The sequence below is a fragment of the Camelus bactrianus genome, chromosome 12, assembly GCF_048773025.1.
Source record: "Camelus bactrianus isolate YW-2024 breed Bactrian camel chromosome 12, ASM4877302v1, whole genome shotgun sequence".
In the NCBI taxonomy this organism is placed as follows: domain Eukaryota; kingdom Metazoa; phylum Chordata; class Mammalia; order Artiodactyla; family Camelidae; genus Camelus; species Camelus bactrianus.
In genome coordinates, this window is record NC_133550.1 from 48,664,304 (window position 1) to 48,683,877 (window position 19,574).

The 19,574-nt window shown below is 35.4% G+C and overlaps 1 long non-coding RNA gene across 1 annotated transcript in view; it reads right to left on the reverse strand.

The window, feature by feature from the left end:
- Positions 1–19,574, reverse strand: part of LOC123617994 (uncharacterized) — a 268,207-nt gene that overhangs the window by 4,053 nt on the left and 244,580 nt on the right. The window contains exon 2 of the long non-coding RNA XR_006726321.2: positions 4,160–4,231. This is a non-coding gene — a long non-coding RNA (uncharacterized LOC123617994). The remainder of the gene's footprint in view (positions 1–4,159; positions 4,232–19,574) is intronic.

A 19,574-nucleotide genomic window follows, 5' to 3' on the forward strand; every position in this document is an offset into this window, starting at 1 on the left:
TTAGCAAAAGGGGAGAGGAAGAAAAATCGGGGGCTAAGGTCATGAGAGGGCCATGATTAAAATTTTTCAGTCCTTCCATTCTTTCAAATCAAAACTGTTAAATTCTTTTTTTTTTTTGGATGAATAAATACGAAAAACTCTTATAGTTCTCTTTCCCTAGACCTCACTATTTCTTCACAGCTGGAGGAAAAGTTCTTCTACGAGGTACGGTAAAACATAGCTGACTTAACAAATAGACCCTGACATCGCTGTCTTAGTACACCAGAACTTTATTTCTCATTCAAGTCCTAGATCACTGTTAGTATTTCCATCCGTGTGAGCTTCTATGTGGTCTTTCTGGGCTCCTAACTCCTCAAGGTCTTCATATTTCTCTCTAGTGGGTCCTAAGGTAGAGACCCTAAAAAGGGATCATACGGGAGAACTTTTTAATTTTCTAAGCCCAGGAGAGGAGGCTATTACTTCTGTCCATGTTCCGTTCACCAGAACTCAGTCATACGGTCATACCTAAACGCAAGGGAGTCTTGGCGATATGACATAGTCATATATCCAGGAGGAGGAGGAAATGGGTGAGCATATAGCAATTTTTGCTACAGTTTTAAATAAACTTTATGCATAAATGAGTGAATGAATAAATTAAATTTTAAATTTCATAGAAATTTAAACAGATCTAAAAACATAATTTCTTTCCTCCTGTGAGGGTATTTTCTTGGTGTTTTGTTTGATGGAGATTTTGGGTAGTTAGCTAGTCAAGATGTCTGAGTTAAATTAAGAACAAAGAATGTTCAAGGGCAATTATTTATTTATTTTATTTTTATTTTTGTAGGGGGAGGTAATTTATATTTATTTCACTGGAGGTACTGGGGATTGAACTCATGACCTTGTGCATGCTAAGCATGCAATCTACCACTGAGCTATACCCCCACCTCCTGGCAATTACTTATTGACAGGAGACACAAGTAATGTAGGCACGTCTATTTTGCTTCTTTCCTCCTGCTTATAATGTAATCAATGCAAAAATCAAATGTTAGGGTGGTTTTTCTTCCTAATACACAAATTTGGTCTTGGGTTCAATTAGTTATTGTACAGAATTCCTTGTAACCAGAATAAAAAGTTGAATTATAGTCTTAACTGAATGAGTAATGTGGCAAATGACAATCTATATGAATATAATCATCACTTAAACACTCACAAATCATTCAAGTTAATCTTCCAGTAGAGTATTACGTGATTTTTATTCATTCTCTGAACATAATATAGACTACCTTAATCTTATTTTTAAAAGTTCACTGTAAATTAATCTTTGATACATCAAAGAAATTATATTCAGTTTCTTTAATATGTCTCTAACAAATATCATTGCCCACATAGTAGTTACACTTTAAGTTATTTGAATTCAGAAAGTTTCTACCTGAAATAACCAAAGAATTTCAACTAAAGATAAACCAGGAAAACATTCCAGTTTTTTTTTTTTAACCTGGAAGGCGTATGTATGCTTTTCTTTCATGATACTGTAGCATTTTGGAAAATAAAATCACCTTTGTGACTTTTGATTTATGCAAGTGTCATTTTGTCCTTGAGTTGCAAAATAACTAGGATTACAAATCCCACCAACCTAGGGGTTACTCATAATTAGTTGATTTTCTACTGTTACAGTAAGAAGTTGCCAGGGTCGAAATATATAATTTGATAAAAATCAAAGCATCTGAGAACTAGAAGATATATAAAAAGTCACCTAGTCAAACATTCTCATCTTATAGATTAGGAAACAAGTTTAGAAGATAAAGTGACCGGACTTCAGTCCTAGAACTCTGCAGCAACAAAGTGGAGGTTGACCACACTCATACTCACAGTCCAGGTTATTTCCATTAAGTCATCAAATTTAAACTTAATATATATAAAACCCTCCAATCGAGTATATATTAATAGTTTTGTTCTCAGCATGTGTATGCATTTGTGGTTGTAATGAATATATGGAATGGATAAAGTCAACATTGATAGATAATTATACAAATATTTCAGTGAGTATTATTTTCACTCTTTTACTATTAAGATCTCTTAGTGAAATGTGTGCGTGTTTTATGGTGGGAGAGCCTTGTGTCTTTGGGTGTGGTAAGGGTTAAACAGGAGTTATTCAAAATGTGAATATTCCCAGAGAAAACTGATGCAATTATTGCAATTCTCTCACATACATACATGCACACCTGTGCACACACACACACACACACACACACACACACACACACAAACACATTTTGACCAAGTGTTGTCTTTTTTGGTCAGTGATTCTTATCAATTATAGTTATCACTATTAGTACTTAATTGCTCATTATTCAGTCATTCACACATTTACTCACTTAACAAATAAACATATTGAGTATATACTGTTTACCAGGCACTAGAGGTGCTTAGTGGAGCTTTTAACAGACATACAGAGATATGGAAAAAGATGTTAGAGTCCTGAACTCACCTATATACACATTAGAACTTCTAAGGGCTGCGCCATAGAAGTAAGGATAAAGTGGAAGCAAAGAGATCCTTCCAGGGAATTGCAGCTTAGCTTTGAATGATCTTAATCTCTGAAATTGGGTTTGGGTGATCCCAGTGTGACTGTGCCCCTAGGAGACTAGAAGTAGTATACTTTAATTCTCTCTGGAAGAAGATAACTTTAGGATACAAATTTTTTCTACCAACTATTTTTCAAATACAATGCGTGACACTAAAAACCTAAACAAGAGGGACCAATGCAGAAAAAAAAATAAAACAGTAAAAACACTTGTAACATTCAGGTCCTATGATATTAAGGGAACTGGATTGGGAAAAGATGTTCTGTTGAGTCTATGGGAAGCCGCAGTTGTAAAATCACAAACTATTCCTGGAGTTCTGGAAGAAGGTCATGGCATATGCAGTAGATAATTATGTGCCTTTTGAAAGGTAGTTTCTGAAGTGCATTTGTCCCTGATAAAGATAGAGTGCCTAACCATAAGAAATGAAATGGCCATTTATCCAGAACTATCTACCATGAGACCTAAGAGATCCACAAAGTCATAAGGTCAGGCAAGAATGGTACTAATTTCATAAGGTGAAAGCGCTAAATCCAGACTGAACATGAGCAGGACCCAATGGCACAAGCCAACTGCATGAGCAGATGGCCTGGATCCCCACATCATCTCCCACTGCTGTCTGATCCCTTTCCTCAGCTAATAACTATAGCTATTTAGGAGATCCCTTATAAGCAGCTGATAGAGAAGAAAAGTTCCTGAGCTGAGTTGGCTTGGCATCTGGGGGTAAGGAAAAAGTGGATAGCAAGCACAACAGTCTTGTTTAGGAGTGGCATTGAAAGGCCACAGTCAAAAGAAAATCCTCTCAGTAGGTGGAGCTTTGCACAGTACATGTGCGTGCCTCAAGGTAAGAATACATGTAGACTCACAGGCAGTGACAAATGGCCGACCTGAGGGAGACAGATAGGAAGATAAGGAACAAAAAAGGACTGGGGTAGAGGCATATTTATGGATATATGGGAGTGGGAAGAAAGTATAAAGATTTTTGTGTCATGTATTTTCTGTGCAAGAGAGCATCGACCACGGATGAGGCACTAAACAAGTAGACTAAGCCAAGTAGACAAAATAACCTAGCCAGCTGCTATGAGGCAGCCTGTGTTGCTGGTTAACTCTAGTGCTATACTGTGAGTGCATGAATAAAAAAGCCACTTTGGCAATATTGGAGGCTATGTTTGAGCCCACTGAGGTCCGATTTCACTAATGAATGTCCAAATTTCCAGCAGCAGAGTCCAAACTTGAGCCTATAATAAGGCACCATTTTACATGAGGCCTCTTCTTGGAAAGGCCAGCAATTTGTTCTGGCAGGAATTAATACATTTTCTGAGTATGATTTGCCTTTCCTACCTGCAGAGCCTCAACCAATATCACTATCTGAGAGTTTAGGTAGTATTTGATTTCTGGCACAGGATCCCATATAGCATTGCATCAAACCAGAGGTCCTACATCATAATATATTTCACATCCTCCTACAAACTCATATATATATATATATATATATATATATACACACACACACACACACACACACACACATACATATATATATATATAAAATCTGTCCACCTCATTTATTCAATGGTAGTATTGTAAGGTCAGACTACCTGAATTGTGTCTTGGCTTTGCTCCTCATTGCTCTGTCACTTTCTCAGTCCTTCTGCTCTCTGTTTCCTCACCTGTAAAAGAGGGATAATAATAGTGCTCATGAGTTAGGCTTTCTATTAGCCCTTGAAATTATACCAAAGAATGTGCCTATCACTAAATAAAGCAGTGATGTTACATATTATTTTTAGCTTATTAACCATGTTTTTTTTCACTCTCACTTCTCTGTTAAATCTGGTAACAGAGGTGGGTCTATGATGCCAACCCTACATAATCAGATTATTCCATTCTTCTTGTTTCACTAATGAGTTAGTTTGAACATATGACCTAAAATGGACCATCCAGAGTTTCCTGTGGACTTATTTTATTTCTGGACTTTATTTTTCTTAAACTGAGATTCAAACTTTAAAGATAAATTAGGTGTTGCACCACTAGTATCCATTTTCCAAGCAGAGCAAGGAGAAAAGGGGCTGAGGGAAGGAGAGAAAAAGAGAGAGAGAGAAAGAGAGAGAGATCTGATAACATTTGAACACCTAAATCCATTTATGCCTGAAGGAAGCATTATCTACCCCTAGATCATTTAGTTACTGAGCCATTAATTTTCTACTCTCTCTTTTCTTTCCTTCTTCCTTCCTTCCCTCTCTTTCTCCCTCTCTTCTTTCTCTCCTTCCTTTTTCTTTTCTTTCTCTTCTCTCCTTTTATTTATGCTAGTTTAAACTGGTTTTCTGTCACTTGCTATTTGACCAATACAAAGATCTTCTTTAATGAAGAAATTATAACAATAATAATTTTAATATATACTTAAAAGATTTGAATGAGGATTAATGCAGGACAGACACAGCACTAAGATCTGGGGTAATTTTTAAAAATGTAATATTGAATCTGTCGTGTAAAACAGTAGCATGTATTTTATACATATGTAACCTTCATACAAATTATTTATAGGACAAAAATCACCCTAAACATTGCCTGCTTATACAAGAAAATTTATCTCTCTTTTTGAACTTATTTCTGCTTATTATGAAGGAAATCATTATGTGATAAACATTTAGTCAAGGAATTCACTTTTGGGTAATACATAAATTGAAATTTAATGTCATTATTGAATTTCAGTATATTATAGCTTCTTGTTTAGATGAGAATCAATCACTGAAGAAAAAAGTCATTGATTTTCCCCCAATAAACATCAGATTAATGTTTACAAGGGTAAAAAATACCAAATTTGGAATCTTGTAGGCTTGAACTTATGATTAAAAATACCTGACATAAATTCACAACAGCCAAGTGGACTGAGGTAATTATCTGATAACAATTTTCAAAGAAGATATCTTGGCATTGACCAAGATTCACGGAAAAATCTGTGATTACTACCATGGCAGTGAATGCAGAACATGACATTCAAAGTAACTGACAAAGTTCAGTTTTCTTTGTGCACTTGCAAGCAAAAGGACTTAGAAGAAGAAGCCTTACAATGGATTAGATTGCATATCTTAAAGTGTTGTTAGCACATAATGGCACGCTGGATCTCATTCAAGGCCTCTTCACTGTCACATTGTTCAATGGAATATGTCTGTATTTGCATGGATCTGGAATACATTCAGCACATCCTTGTTAAACCATCAAGAAAAATAATGGTTTTGCATTACTGGGAAGCAAGGAACCTTACATTTCATGACTTAACATTTCAAGACTGTCAGAACCTCTGGATTAGTTCACTGACTTTTTCATATCTCTTTTGTCTATATTTCATTAAGAAGGTACAGTGTCAGAAAACCTGTTTTTGCTGAACAGTTTGCTGATTTTACTTAGGAGAAGAGAGATACTAAAAATGTTTATAACTCTACTTTGAAACTCTAAATCTCATTTATTTTTCAAATCCGAAGTCCTACCTATACCCCAAATCTTTTGTCTGATTTTCAAAATCTTTCTTTGTTCTAAGATCCTGTATTATCTTTACTAGTTACTTAGTACTCATTGTTGAGGACACTGAGGGTGGCAATAAAAATCACACCTTTACCCACCCTAGATTTTGAAATAACTGAAAAACAAGACAAACGGGGCAGACAGGGGGTACGAAAAAATCACCTTCATTACTGATAAACTGGATGTAAGTAAATGTGGCTTAATGCTTATGGGCAAACGAGTTTACTAACAGTGTTCACCAGATTATTATAAATCTACTGTGGCAGAGACACCAGATGCTTACCAAATCTTCACATGCTTTCAATATTCACCAGCTCCCCTGCAGTTAAACTGACCAATGTGACTAGTTCTAGATGTCATTCCCAGGTTAAAGCTTTTAAAATCTGCTGTGCAATGCTTTGCCTTTACCTTAGCAACATCACCAGAAATTCATATGCTCAAATAGTATGACAAGATGTAAACTGACTAGATCTGAGTCACTGCTTGGAAGTGAGTAGCTCTGGAGAACTGCTGATCCAAGATGACTTTGACATATGTAGTCACTGAGATTTTGTTACCTCAACATTGGCTGTTTCAACAAAACTAAAACTCATTCCCACCTAGTCCTGAATACAACGTACAGAGGGCAGCAGAGTAGAATACATTCTTTCTGTAGAGAGAAAAGACAGCAAAAGGCTGGGTGAAACGTGCCCAATTTCTTTTCACCCAACTCATACACAGATCATCCTGAGGGAGTGGGATGAGTGAAGAAATATAGCAATAGTGGAGCTCTTGCTACATATAAAGAAATATCAAGAGTGTGAGGAAGAGTTCAACTCCCCTAACATCTAACTGCTCTTGTTCTCTTAGTCTACTGGGTTTAACTAATAAGCCTGTGGATTGCCAGTGTTGTGGCTATTTCCTTTGCAGGGAAGAAGTCATTAGCCTACAAGACAGTACTGTTTCTACCTTCATGAGACCACTTCCTCTATATAAACCACTGCTTCTTTGGGTATTTTTCTTAGACTAGCAATGGGCGGTACAATTTTGTTGCTACAAGGCTCTGAAATTGGACAAAAAAATTAATATTAAATTAACATTTAGGTCACACTGGTATAACACTGAAAATTCATTTCCTTATCTATTTCTCTTTCCAGATTGTTCCAACATAGCCTATCAGGAGTTCATGATAACATCAAATTACAATATTAAGATATGCAAATAATGAAGAGTCAGCATAGAGATGCCCCAGATTTCAACATGAACCCCTTCATATTATGGATCATTAAGGGAGAAATTGACATTCAAAGAAATTAAGTCCTCTTACAGGTTAAACGTACAAACAAAAATACAATGAAATTGAAGTTTAATATCAAATATACTTGTTCCTGGTTGTTAAATTTCAAAGAAATTAAAATTCAAAGTTTATCCAAGTCTCTGTCTCTTTTGCATCTCAGCTGGAGGGAATTTCCTGTGTTTGGGGTGATTAGGACTTTGTTGAACAGCTGCACCCTGGGGGAATTCAGAAGTTAATTAATTGAATGCCAAGTCTCTAAGTGCCTCACTTTTTTAAAGTCCAAATACTTTGTGGAACACACATAAGTATAGCTCTGCTCCCAAGCCTATTGAATTTAGAAAAGTAACCACTCCCCATTCAACAGAAGTTATTCCAGACAAAATTATATTGCCAAAGCCATTAGGAAAGCCTCAGTTATTTGAGTGCAAGAGAGTAGAATAGGGAAACTTCTACCCCCACAATTTAGTCTCACTAGGATCCTAGTTACTTTATACTACAAGTCTGGGACATGGTTATGACTCTAAACATAATAAGGGAAATTCTCACATTAGAATGTGAATTATGGCATCATACCATTATCATTCCTAGGAACAATATGCATAGGCTACCTGTTTGTGCATGATGAGTGATGTGTCAGGCACAGCGTCTACTTTAACCTGCTGCTATAGCAAACTATCCCATGATCTCAGTTGTTTAAAAAAAAATCTTCCACTGGAGGCACTGCGAGTCTTATGGAAAGTTTTATGATGAGATTAATAATTTCCTTCCTACAGGAAGTGGGAGTAAACATTTGGGAATAATACAAGCTATTACTACCTCTTCCTTGCAAAATTTAACGGTTATAACTTAAGTCATCAAATTGCTGGGTCTCCCTCATCATTATACTAAATACATATTAAGTTCTATTTTCTCCTTGAGCCCCACACTTCAGGAGCCTAAGTACTCATTTAAATGTGAGACCGGTCTAGTGTTATAGCATCTAAAATCTCTTATGAGAAGACATTCATTTTCACACATTTTTGATCCTTCTTGTATGGATTTGCTTAGGCAAACAACCCAATCAAAAAATGGTCAGTTCTAAATAGCCATTTCTCCCTAAAGACATACAGGCGGCTTATAGGCACAAGAAAAGATGCTCAATAAAGTTGATTATCAGAGAAATGCAAATCAAAACTACAATGAGGTTATCAACTCACCCTGGTCAGAATATCCATCATTAAAAATTACACAAACAATAAATGTTGGAGAAGGTGTGGAGAAAAGGGAACTCTTCTCACTGTTGGTGGGAATGTAATTTGGTGTAGCAATTATGGAAAACAGTATGGAGAGTCCTTAAAAAATTAAAAATAGACTTATCATCTGATCCAGCAATCCTACTCCTGGCCATATATATGGAGAAAACTCCAATTTGAAATGATACCTGCACCCCAATGTTCATAGCAGCACTATTTACAATAGCCAAGGCATGGAAGCAACCTAAATGTCCACTGACAGATGACTGGATAAAGAAGATGTACTACATATATATACAATGGAATACTACTCAGCCTTAACAAAGAAAGAAATAATGCCATTTGCAGCAAAATGGATGGACCTAGAGATTATTATATTAAATGAAGTAAGTCAGACAGAGAAAGATAAATATCATATGTTCATTTATATATGGAGTCTAAATAAACAATACAAATAAACTTATTTACAAAACAGAAAGTGACTCACAAATATAGAAAACAAACTTTTGGCTACCAAATGGTGGGGGGGGGGGGGGATAAATTGGGAGTTTGGGATTAACATATACACACTACTACATATAAAAAAGATAAACAACAAGGAACTACTGTATAGCCCAGGGAACTATACTCAATAACTTGTAATAACCTATAATGAAAAATATATATATAACTGAATCATTATATTGTATACAAGAAACTAACACATTATAAATCAACTATACTTCAATAAAAAAACAAAAATCAAAACAAAAAATCCCCAAATTAATTACAAAAAAAGAAGGTAGAGAAAGGAGGAAAGTTAAACAGAAATTAAAAACATTCCATGGAAGGAAAGTTGAGTGAATAGTAACTGCAGCAGCCATGGAAGTGCGACATCTTCCTTCAAGAGAAAACTGCCATGAGGAATGCAATTTGCCGACAGCCTCCAGAGGCTATGAAAAGAAGTGATTAAAAAATCTCTTAATGGCAATTCAGTGACTAAATATTTGAAACAGAATTAAAAAACAGTTTGAAAAGAGAATTGACATAATTATTTTAAAAATCAATGACTTTATTCTAGAATAAACACTTAGGAATGAAATGGGGAAAATGTTTCAGTATAAGAGTAACAAAAACTATAAAATACCTATGACAGATTTAACAAGAAATGGACAAGCAGAATATGAAAAAAACTAGAGATATTATTAAAGACAAACAAGATAACCACTCTCTTGGATGGAAAAACCTTTTATCGTTAAATGTTGATTCTCCCAAAATGAATATGCAGGTTATGGGGAACAGAGCACTTTCATATACTGACAGTGGAAAGAGGTTTTATAGCATTTGTGGAAAGCAATCTTACAACATATGTTAAAATAAACAGTATCCTTTGACTCAGTAATTCCAGAACTGGAAAATAAAGCACTAATTCTTAAGGACATATGTACAGGATACTTATTGCAGCATTGTTTGAGGTTGCAAAAAGCTTTGTAAACAAAATGAATATTCATAAATGGGAACTTGGCTTAACATACTATGATAAATCTACATCATAAAATAGTATGTATCTACCTAAAAGAATAAAAAAGAGCTATGCCAAGTTAAAAAACAAAACAAAACTTCCCCCAAAACGGAAGTCTATAAACAGATGGCTTCACTGGTGAACTAAACTTTTAAAGAATTAATACCAATCCCTCTCAAACTCTTCTTAAAAAATTAAAGAGGAAGGAACATTTTCAAACTCATTTTACAAGGCCAGCATTAGAACACTGTATTTTCAAAATCCTTTCTCACATGTTTTATGCTTATTCTTTTGGCAGACTGTATTTTCCAAAAACGGCCACCATAATATATCCCATCCCACAAGCCCTTCTGCAATGTGATCTTGCCACTTCCTCACCAGGAAGTGAGACTGTCTCTCCACTCATATCTGGGTGAACACTGTGACTGCTCTGACCAATAATCTACAGTGGAAATGACAGTTTCAATTTTGAGCAAGGACTTTACGGGGACTGGAAGACTTCCACTTACTTCTTCTTGGTGATTAAAGTGGTTAATTTTTCTTTTTCAGTATAAGTGTGTCCCAGCCAATATTTAGGATATTTTATACTAAAGAAAAAAAATGATTGTTTACCTGAAATTCAAATTTAAGTGAATATCCTATATTTGTATTTGCTGAATATGGCAACCCTACTTGGAAGCCAACAGACATACCAGAAGTGTGATTAACATGAAAAAGTTATCCTTGAGCCCAAGCTGAGTGGCCAGGCCCTGGAGGTTGGGACATCATCATTTGGACGGAGAGAAGCCAAGGAGCACTGAGGCAGCAGATGTATGAATAAAGAAGACATTTTGTAGCTCCTCCAGTTCCAGTGATTCTAACTGATTTCAAGTAGATCAGAGATGAGCCAACCCACTAAGGCTTTCTCAAATTACACACACACACACACACACACACACACACACACACACACACACACACAGATTTATTTTAAGTCAAAAATTGTTAAAGTGGTTTGTTATGCAGCAATTGATAATTGAAATAAATTTGGAATTTGAAAAGAAAAAACAACCCTGATGTCGTTGTAGGTCTAAATTTGTTGTGTTGTTATGCCTGCTGAGTTCTTCTGGTTTTGGTCATCTTTGGTGACGAACTCATATCTGATTGCTTTTAACAAGTGGAAATCCTAAGTACCAGAACTGAAGTTATTTTCTTTGAGGGAAAGGGAAACTTGACTCTGGTTTGCTGGAACTAGTTCCCAGATTTAATGCAGGTGTCTCAATTTCAGCTCCCTCATCTCACCAAGGACCCAAAGTTCAGTGTTCTGGTCGAAACAAATACATGGGCAACCCACTTTCACCTTCACTGCCATTAACTGCTCCCTATTCAGCTTTCAACGCGTGGGTTACTGTTTTTTCTTATTTTGTCAGAGAGGTAACATGGAGATTTCTCTCAGTTCCTATAAATAGAACAATGTACTAAAAACTATGTTTTCTCTAGAAGTGTTTTTTTAGTAGAGAGCCTCTCAGATATCTGCTATATTGTACAACTTCCTTCTATTATTATAAATAATTTCCTTCTGAAATTATACATTTCTTTAGAGATTTAAAAATGGTTCTTATGAGAGACAACTTACATTACAAAAGAAGTTACACCACTTCCTTGGTGGCTGTGAGGGAACCCCAATTCCATAGGTATGTCAATAACCCTCTCTAAGACCTAATATGATAAGAAGCTTGGGAAGAATTTTATTTCTTTAGGCTTTCTACTTAAAAAAGAACAAGATGGTTTAATTTGAGGCTTTAATTCATTTGCATTTTGATGTCTTTAATTTAATCTATGTCTTCTAATTTATTCCTTGGAAAGAATATTTATTTCACATTTGGGACTCTCTGCTGGCTATTATTATTGGAATATCCTAATTTGACATTTGATCCTATTTTCAGAATCTTAGACAGTTTATGTTGGACAATATGAGGGGTGTAATTTGAGACTGGAAATAGAAGTGAAAGTGTCCTGTTGGCTTTAAGTACAAAATGGCCCTGGAGTTAATTCCTAGTGGAACAGGAAATGAGCAGTCCTCCACTGTAATTAGTTGTACACAAGGAGAAAATCATCGCATTCAACTTGTGATGGTCCTTTGCCTTCAGTTTGGACATTGTGCAGTTTTATACAGTTATATAATTTTACTTATCACATGAATGATTGGACTGCTAGAAGTATTTTGTACTATAGATCATTTCTCTGATTAAATAAAAAAGAATGGTTGCCTGGCTAAGTAGGTCATTAGCCAAAATTTTGCAAAGTAGATTCTTCAAGCTTGATTTGCAAGTTTGACTGTGGGGCTTTTAGATAAACCTTCTGGGTTAAGTTTTTTTTTTAAATTTTCTGGAGCTAAGAATAAACATTTTTCTTTCTTGTCATCAAAAGCAGTCTATAAATATTCCCATACATTTCAGAATGATTACATTAGCCCAAATCTTTTCATTTTGGAGGGATTACTCATAATTCTAAAATTTTACTCAGTTTAATTAATTGGTGTTTTAAATCACTTCACAAATTTTGAGAAACAAAATCTACACTGTCCACTATTGGCCCCAGGAAGGTACTAAAAGCAGTAGAGTTTGGTAAGGCGAGAAGTGACTTCATGAAAGAGGAAACCAAATTGTCATGATTCCTGTAATCTCCATCAAAAGGGATAGGTTAACCCTATTTAACCATATGCTTAACGTTTAAACTCAATGGGTTAAGAGAATTAATAGCTAAAGAAGATTAGTATGGGGATGCTTCTTCCCTACTCAATATTTCCTTCTATCTGGAGGGAGTTCCAATAGTGTAACCTCTCCTACTCCCCCTCACCTATTTCTTCCCACAAATGTGGAGCGAGTTATTTTATTGCAGAGCTTGTAAAGAGCTAATGTGCATGTGTATTTTAGTTCCATTCTCTCTCTTTCTCTTTCTCCCAATCTCTTTCTCTCTATCTCTCTGATGTAGGTGATTTTTAAACTGTAGGCTGAGTCCAAATTCCCCAGAGATGCTCTTTAAAACATTTCTGGGCCCCCTTTCTCGAGATTTGACTCAGTAGGTCTAGGAAAGGCCCATAACTTTACATTTTTAACAAATCCCCAGGTGATGCTGATGCGGTTAATCCAGGAACGACACTTTGAAAAACACAACTTTGCTCAAAGAGAGCACACGTTCTGTTCTTTCTCCACACTAACAGTTATGTGGAAGCAGCTTCTGCCCCGGTGGTAGGGTCAGCACTAAGGCTACCTCTAACAAGGTTGGTGTCTGTCTAATTCTGGGTCAGTATAAGAAAGCCTCCTTTTCCACAAACAGAAGTGTTCTCCCTGATTTTGATCTTCTAGCTGCCTTAACATTTTGTCTATATTTTAACTTGATTACAATTTGAGTAGGAAAGAAGGGTGCTATTACCACATCTCCTCAAAATCTCAAAATGAATATATATGTTCTCATGTAGTCAATTAACACGTGTTAGTCTACCTCCCTGGATTTTAGGATATTGAGAGAGAAGGACCATAGTTCTCTATCTTTGTATAGTCAGTATGCAATCAAGTAATGCCCTTTGTGCACTTGAACCCAATGCTGATTAAAGAAACTCTGCGTATAAATATTATTGTCACCTCCTAGATAACGAAATGTTTCACTGTTAGCTAGAATTTTAGATTACCTCAAATACATGAAATTCCTTTTCTGGACAGTGGACTCTTAGCAAACTGTTTTCAAGGGCTGATGCTGCTGAAGTCATTAGAATAGGACTTTCAGGAGTGATGTCCAGTGCTCAATGAGTAAGCCATCTTGATATATGCTATCCCAGGAAGTTAATTTTTTAAGTTTGATTAATCATCGACTTTATTCCTTCAAGGTTTTCTATCTCCTGCTGAGGGGATTACAGTCCAGCGACTACTCCTAACAGCTAGCCAGCTGGTGATAATTGCTGTTAATTTCCTGGTATTTGGCAATGAATTGTTCCTTGACAACTGGAGGGAGACAGCATAAGAAAGCTTTGGAAGGGAATTGCAAAAATAACATTTAATGTTTTTGCTTGATTGTAAAAAGTGATACATGCTTATAGCTGTAAGTTTAAAAAGTATGAAAAATATGATAAAAAGTAAGAATTTCAACATAATCCTTTTATTCAGAGAAAAGCATAATTTTTGCAAAATTTTTATGAACTTTTCCTCTCTGCATCATCTATCTTTCCTTACACAACCTGATATGTACATATATACCACCTCCACCACTACCACCACCACTACCAACACTTCTACTCAAAATCTGACATCATTCTATTTTTCCAGCTCTGAATTCTACTTTTTATTGATTTAAAAATAAATGCTTAGCATTTTCCAACTTTAGCTTTCAGAAGGATTATTTTTCATGACACTACAGTATTCTATCATATGGTTATAGAGTATATTGTATTAAGAAATAACCAGTTCTCCTAGGGCACTCTACCCAAGAAATAGAAATAAAAGCAAGAATAAACAAATGGGACCTAATTAAACTTACAAGCTTCTGCACAGCAAAGGAAACCATAAGGAAAACAAAACGACAACCTACGGAATGGGAGAAAATTTTTGCAAATGAAACCGACAAAGACTTGATCTCCAGAATATATAAGCAGCCCATATGACTTAATAAGAAACAAAAACAACCCAATCCAAAAATGGGCAAAAGACCTAAACAAGTAACTCTCCAAGGAAGAAATACAAATGATCAATAGGAACATGAAAAAATGCTCAATATCACTAATTATCAGAGAAATGCAAATCAAAACTACGATGAGGTATCACCTCACGCCAGTCAGAATGGCCATCATTCAAAAGTCCACAAATGACAAATGCTGGAGAGGCTGTGGAGAAAAGGGAACCCTCCTACACTGCTGGTGGGAATGCAGTTTGGTGCAGCCACTGTGGAAAACAGTAGGGAGATTCCTCAAAAGACTACGAATAGATTTACCATATGACCCAGGAATCCTGCTCCTGGGCATATATCCAGAAGGAACCCTACTTCAAAATGACACCTGCACCCCAATGTTCATAGCAGCACTATTTACAATAGCCAAGACATGGAAACAGCCTAAATGTCCATCAACAGATGACAGGATAAAGAAGAGGTGGTATATTTATACAACGGAATACTATTCAGCCATAAAAACCAACAACATAACGCCATTTGTAGCAACATGGATGTTCCTGGAGAATGTCATTCTAAGTGAAGTAAGCCAGAAAGAGAAAGAAAAATACCATATGAGATTGCTCATATGTGGAATCTAAAAATAAATAAATAAATAAATAAATAAATAAATAAATAAACAAACAAACAAACAAACAGAAACAGACTCATAGACATAGAATACAAACTTGTGGTTGCCAAGGGGATGGGGGGTGGGAAGGGACTGGGATTTCAGAATGTAGAATAGATAAACAAGATTGTACTGTGTAGCAGAGGGAAATATATACAGGATCTTGTAGTGGCTCACAGCGAAAGAGAATATGACAATGAATGTATGTACGTTCATGTATAACTGAAAAATCATGCTCTACGCTAGAATTTGACACAACATTGTAAAATAACTATAACTCAATAAAAAAATGTTTAAAAGAAAAAAGAAAAAAAAAAAGAAATAATCAGGAGCAAAAACTTAATCAAACTGGCAATTTATCCTGAAATTTACTGTAGAATCCAGGAGGAGTGATTCTCAAAGGCAGTAAGATAAGGTTATTTCAGTTGATAACTCTAGCCTAATGAGGGCCCAGGCAGCCAAAGAAGCAAGTCTAGTGTTGTAGGACATATGTATTTTTTTTAGTGTATATATTAATCAGTCAAAAACCCAGACATGGGGAAATGAACATTTCTTTATTTTTTTAATAACTAAATCTGAGTCTAATCTAGATATATCTTTCTGGGTTATAGATAAATTCAGTCATTACTAGCACTTCCCTTTTTCCCAGGCAGGCAATGTGTGTCTAGTCCAACTCAGCATCAAGATATTTTCTCCCTGTAAGTGCTAATTAAGGTACAGTGCTCACTGATCTAGCATACAGGGGCTCCTCTGATGCTTAAAAATTACTCTGAAAGATTGGCACTTATATTAGTCAGAGTTCTTCAGAGAAGCAGAGATATATGTGGGGAGATTTATTATAGGAAATGGCTCATGTGGTTATGGAAGTGGAGAAGTCCCACCATATGCCATCTGCAAACTGGAGAACCAAAAAAAAAAAAAAAAAAAAAAGCTGGTGGAATAATTCAATCCTAATCTAAAGGCCACAGAGCCAAGAGCTTTGATATCTGAGGCCAGGAGAAGACAGATGTCCCAGCTCAAGTAGAGAGTGAATTTGCCCTTCTTTTGCCTTTTTCTCCATTCCAGTTCCCCATGGATTGGATGATGCCACCCACCTTGGTGAGGGTGGATCTTTTTTACCCAGTTTACTGAATCAAATGCTAATCTCTTCTGGAAACACCCTCACAGACACATCTGGAAAGAATGTTTTACTAGCTATCTGGGCATTTCTTAGGTCATTCAAGTTGACATATAAAATTATCCATTATAGCACTCTGGTGAGTACTCACTGGGTGCCTATTCTTTAGGTGCATAGCACAAGTAGTTCTTAAGAGTCTTACCAACCACCCTGCTACTGCCCTAAAGTACCTAGGGATGGAATTCACCTTCTGCCCTCCATATTTATTTTAGTCTATGGGAAATATCTTCTTTTATTTTCATGCTTTTTGAAAACGCAATATTTTAAAAAATTTTAGAGTTCTTAATTTTATCTATTTTCCCACTTTTTATTGAAGTATAGTTGATTTGCAATGTTTCTGGTGTATAGCATAGTGATTCATATATACACACACAAACACAATATATATATACACATACACATACTCTTTTTCATTACAGGTTACTACAAGCCATTGAATATACAGTTCCCTGTGTTATATAAGTAGAACCTTGCTGTTTATCTACTTTGTATACAGTAGTTTGTACCTGCCATCCCAAACTCCCTATTTATCTCTCCCTCTCCCATTCCTCCCTGGTAATCATTAAATTTGTTTTCTATGTCTGTTAGTTTCTTTCTACTTTGTAAATAAGTGTCTGTGTCATTTTTTAGATTCCACATATAAGTAATATCATATGATATTTGTATTATCTGACTGACTTACTTCACTTAATATGATCATCTCTAGGTCCACCCATGTTGCTACCAATGCCATTATTTCATGCCTTTATATGGCTAGGATACTACTATGATACATATATATATATGTATATGTATATATCTCTCACATTTTCTTTATCCATTCATCACATTTAGGTTGCTTCCATGTCTTGGCTATTGTAAATAGTGTTGCTACGAGCATTGGATTGCATGCGTCTGTTCAACTTAGAGTTTTCTCTGTATATATGACAAATATCATTATTTCCTTTTTTATGGTTGAGTAATATTCCTGTGTGTGTGAGTGTGTGTGTGTGTATGCATGTATGCACCAGATCTTCTTTATCCATTTGTCTTCTGATGGACACTTCCATCAGTGTTTGCTTCCATGTCTTGGCTATTGTAAATAGTGCTGCTATGAACATTGGTGTGAATGTATGTTTTTGATTTACAGTTTTCATCTTTTCTATATATATTCCCAGGAGTGGGATTGCTGAATCATATAGTAACTCAATTTTTAGTTTTTTTAAGGAATCTCCATATTGTCTCCATAGTGGCTGTACCAGTCTGCATTTCCAACAGTGTAGAGGGTTCCTTTTTCTCCACATCTTCTCCAGCATTTATTATTTGCATGTATTTTAATAAGAAAACATAATATTTTTAATGAAATAGGTTATTAACTAAGATAGGAAAAAGCACTGTCTTCCAATAATTTCTGTTTTGGTTAGCAAAAATCTCTAAGATAAGGAAGTATTGGGGACTTGGACTGGAGTGAAAGTATATGAAGTTTAATGTATGTTTCTGAATACATGAATAGATGAATGAATGAATGAATGAATGGTTACCAAACTGAATACCAAGGATTTCTATAGTGTGTTATAGTTCAAAAAGCACATGTATTATCTTATTTTACTTCATAACTTTGCATCATAGAAATCATTATTCCCATTTTTAGAGAAACTACTCAAAATAGTTTTGACCTGCCACATTTATAAAAAAATCAGGTTTGCATAGTTTTGATCCTAGGATAAGTGTTCATTTTGCCAAACACAACTCATCTCATACGATGGAGTAACCAGTAAAGAAAAAATAGTACGAGAGACTAAGGAAATCGAATATATAAAAACCTGTAGCATTCTTTCAGAGAATGGAGGCTGATAACATACGATACTTGTTGCATCAAGAATGACACTCAGGAGAAAATGTGCTCTGTGAAATAGGATGCAAAAATATTTGGAAATCAAAACAAAGCCACACAGATAGAGAGTTTAGAAAAGTGATATAAGTAGGAGACTAGAGAAACAAACAGCTTTACTGGAGCTCTAAAAACAGTAAGTGTGTTCTATTATAGGAAATCTAGATTTCTGGGAAAACCAATGCAACAGTGTAATAAATTCCCTGAGTGCCACTGATTTCAAGAATCCAGTATAGTTCCTGGAAAGAACCTATGGCTGATTGTTGAATCTCATCTGAGGGTTGTAGACCTAGCATAATCCACTGGGAGATGTGTTCATTGAGAATGGGATGTAACAGACAGTTTGCCCCTCCTTCATCTAATCTGCTGAATGCTAGTTGTCCCTGCTAATATATAAGGAGGTGAGTGATATTTCCATAAGAGGGATCCCTCAAATTTTAAAGAACTGTACAAAGTGATTTTGAACAGAAAACTGAAGTACTTCAAGGAAAAGTGATATTTTTAAGTGAATTCAAATATTACAAGTGGTACTGAAAAAGGGCATTTGGAGTCTGAATCATAACATCTTTGGCTAAGAAATGAGCTTTTTGCCTGAAGACTACATAACTTGTCCAAAAATGAACTAAAGTGAATAGTGAGGAGAGATTCAAATTCTAAGATAAAGGAACAAAATTGAATATAGAACTCTATAGATAATAGAAATACTGCGTATTAGTAAACATAAACAATTATTTAGAAGAGGCTAAGAAATAAAATCAATCGTCTCACATGTCTATCATATACCAATTTTCATCTTATAGGCAATAAACTAAATGAGATTATTGCATAAAGTAGTAAAGTTTAACCTCAGTGAAGTCATAAAGAATTATTGGAATAGATTCACAAAGGAAATAAGCACTTAGAGCTAGTAAAAAAGCACACACAAATCAGGAGAGAACGAGCAGTAACTAACATCAGGAAGACAGGCATGCTAATGTATGCTGGATTGCTGAGTGAATTGGGGCTGTAACTGATACTTAGATGTGACTATATTCTCCTCCTAGTGGCAGTATATTTTTTAACATCCATTCATCTTTATGGGGTTAAAAGCCTCTTGAAGAAAACAACATCAACTACAGAAAAATGAAACA